Source organism: Rutidosis leptorrhynchoides, chromosome 5 (assembly GCF_046630445.1).
Source record: "Rutidosis leptorrhynchoides isolate AG116_Rl617_1_P2 chromosome 5, CSIRO_AGI_Rlap_v1, whole genome shotgun sequence".
Lineage (NCBI taxonomy): Eukaryota > Viridiplantae > Streptophyta > Magnoliopsida > Asterales > Asteraceae > Rutidosis > Rutidosis leptorrhynchoides.
In genome coordinates this window covers 275,111,091-275,114,755 of record NC_092337.1, presented here as the reverse complement: position 1 = coordinate 275,114,755, position 3,665 = coordinate 275,111,091, and the positions used below count along the sequence as shown (strand labels likewise).

Below are 3,665 nucleotides of genomic sequence, written 5' to 3'. Positions count from 1 at the left end.
GCTCTTGGCCTGTAGCAAATAAAATATACATATACAACGCTATGTATATGATCAACAATAATCATGTTTCTATACACAAGCTAATCAACTCAAATCTTTAAAGAATTGCTGTTTTGTCATGATTAAATCCTTAATTATTTTGGGGACTCAACATTAACCCACCCAGAACAACAGCTACACCCTTATTTTCTAAAACGCGATCAAAGATACTACATGTAGGAACACAAGGTTAAACTTTTAGCTTTTTGCAAAAATTTTGGATACTACCATTGTCTTGTGAGTTTGATTGTCTCAAACCTATACACTAAAAGCCCTGAACCAAATATTATCGTTCAACACATCATGCTTCTAACTATATTTGCATAAGCGTTAATGAAATTTGGTATGTTAGGTCACAACTTCAAAATATTTAGGCATGTACCTTTTCCCCTTCAATATTGACCGTATGAGATGCAAGTTTTTTGTAAAACTGAACTTCAACTCTAAAAATATGGAGCTGCCCACTTTGAAATATATCTTTATGGAATCTCAAGATACTTGGTTACAACATGGCAGACACCTAAAAGTGATGGAAATTCGATAAGTGGGTACAAAATATAACGATCCACAAAACCATGAAAGTTAAAAAATATATCAAATAAACAAGTTTATACGTTGGTGAGTGAACTGTTTGTATCAACATTGCTATGTATTAACGTAGTTCACACTTACGATTCCCATATGTATTCATCCCATATATCCATACACATTGTATCTTGCAAGCTATAATCTTTGACAAAACCATGCATTTGAAAAAACATAATCGTCACATGTGTATTAGACAACTTCAAATTAAGCATTTAATAGAACATATGGCGTGCATACAAAAACACACAATGACACTAAAGTCATAAAAATACTACAATAATAAATCTAAACTTACAGGTTATTAAAAGAGAATGAAGCTACAAATACGTACTACGACCATGACTATAATTAGTGACACCCATTTGAGGAAACATAATTCATAGCATATAATGACCAAATGATATACCACACCCTAATATGAGGAGATTGACTTTAACGTGAATGTGGCCAAATGGGCATGTTTGGTTGTGAGTCGGAATGGGTTTGGGTTCAAGCAGACTTTTTATTAGTATATGCTACATATCCCGAAGCTTCGTGATTAAAACATGAATTTAACACTAATAATCACACAAATGCACGTATTCATGTTAACTTAGTGGCATACCCGATTTGAGACAAATCAAAATCAATGAATTTATTCATATGTGTGAGACAAGACGTATAGTCTGTATAAATAATACATAATTATGTCAAGCCACTTACATATAAATAGGCTAAGTTGGGTAATGTTAATATGCTTTATCCTTAACACGTAAAGAAGGTAAATGTACATGGGTCAAAAAAATAGCAAGTTGCCCAAAAAGTCTTTTTTCAGCTTATAATCTCCTAAATAGTTTTTAACACAATTGTAGATTGTCGTAATCTAGACGAACATGGGTCAACAGGACCTAAGCACGTTTCAATCTAGACAAATTTTCGCCATTCACCCAACCCACCCGACCCTCCCATCTTTACACCTCTAATACCAGAAACCACACTAAACAAACCTAACTGAAGACTTTCAGGAGCAGTCAAATCAGGCCTACCCTCTGATCATTGTACTTGTTGAGGTTTCCATTAAAATTCCTAATTATCTCACATAGCCTGTGAAACTCAGTTGTCCTATTGTATTGTTTGCAAAACTGGAAAGGACGGTGGTCTGTATCCTTCAAAAAATTAATCATACATCACATTCCATTACTATAATAATATGGCTCCCAGGCCACTTGAATAATTCGAGATAGTCGAGTTTTACTTAATGTATCATATTTTAATTTTAACCCCTTCAGAAACATTTTAGTATCATGATTATTAGAAGATTAAGACTGAAAGTTACAACTAAAAATAAGTAAAGTCAGGGTAGTGCAAGCTGCAATTATGAAAAGAAATCTTACTCCATATAAACCCATCTACTTGAATTTGTTTCGCCGAATTTTAAGAACAGCTTTATAGGTTTCTATCTTAATCTTCAGATATTTATGCATAATATAAGCATGAATTAATTTTCTATAATATCTGGTTTGTTCATTTGTACCACATAATGATTGGAGCCATCTCCATTGTAAGGCTATATGCATCCATCTACAACCAGAGAACATAAATCTCATTAGTGAATAGGTGTCAATGCTAAATCAATCCCCGTATGTCTTTAAGTAGAAGTCATTAAATCTATAAAATAAAGATATAAATCTGTGTCCCCATCAAACATATTAATTAAGAAGCCCTAAATAAACACACTTTCGCAATCCTTAATCCTAACGGTTATAATTAAAATTTTGAAATCCCTACCCCCATTGAAATTTGTATCTCAATTTTTAAGTATTAGTTACTTATGTTGTTGTTGTTGTTGTTTATAAAAAGTGTAATCAATACAAGAATAAGTCGAAGTTCTAAACAAAACGGGCATGAATTTTATAAAGATTTATATAGACTATGGGAGTCTTTCGACCCATTTGTCCAACGATTACTAATACGATAAAGAAAACGTATATGAGATATTCGTGAAAACTTTGATTGCCAATTACTTCAATGGATAAACTGAAAAATGTAATTAAATCTTAATCCCCAAAACAAACTAAAACCAAAGTAGCAGATTTGTATTCGTTAAATGCATGAAATTCCGACTATATGCAAAAGGATGATGACTATGATTACAATACAATATATTAATAATAAAGTTTCAAAGATACTGAAAATCAATCAGTAAATTTAGTTACTAACCATATTCCATTAGCCTCAAACTTAAATTGCCAAACTTTGATAGCCAAGCTGTGATTGCCAGTTACTTTCGAAGGCATGGGTGTAAAATATCCTTGAATATAAAATACTAAGTAGTGAATTTATATAAAGGTAATCGATCAAACCGTTGGCAAGTAGTTCTCTGATGTAAACCATGATGCTCATCTATGCGATTCATGATAAACAAATGTTGAATACCTCATCATCGATGATAACGCATAGTATTTTGAATGAGATGAAAATTGGTAACCCAAAACATATTGCGGTCGTCAGTCGATTTGGAGTCGATTTGGAGATATGAAAAATCAAATTGATTCCTACCTTTGATAAAGAATTGACCGCAATTAGCGTGCTATTCCCCAATTTCTAGGGTTCAATCCGAATGTGACCTTTGATTTCTCTCTCAGTTACCCGATTGTACGATCTACCCATTACATAGACGACGACGACAACAACAAAAACAATAGCCAATCCCATATGAGTGGGATATAGGAGGTGGGATGTAGACCATCATTCCTCAATCATTTCTCCACCTCAAGTTAGACACTCACGAGAGCGAAGAAAGTCCTCCATCTCTTTATTTGACGGGTAAAGAGATTGCTTTCAAGGGGACCTCCGGCCATAAAGAACGAAAAAACTAAAATAAACAGAGACGCCATGAAAATAGTAGAATCAAATTTTTATAGGTTTTACAACGTGCCTGGAGTTCAATTTAGGCTCTAAGCGGCAGTCAAGTCGCCAATAAATCGACGCTTGCTAAGCCTCGCTTAACAGAACCGTGTAAAAAAAATAGTAAGAGTATATATATATATATATATATA

The 3,665-nt window shown here is 33.3% G+C and overlaps 1 long non-coding RNA gene across 1 annotated transcript; it reads right to left on the bottom strand.

Annotated features, from left to right (window-relative positions):
* Positions 1 to 272: 272 nt before the first annotated feature.
* LOC139849198 (uncharacterized) lies at positions 273 to 3,273 on the bottom strand. Its single transcript, XR_011759955.1, has 3 exons — positions 2,827 to 3,273; positions 2,141 to 2,187; positions 273 to 559 (listed from the first exon to the last, which is right to left on the bottom strand). It is a non-coding gene; the product is annotated as an uncharacterized lncRNA (long non-coding RNA).
* Between the last annotated feature and the right edge of the window lie 392 nt (positions 3,274 to 3,665).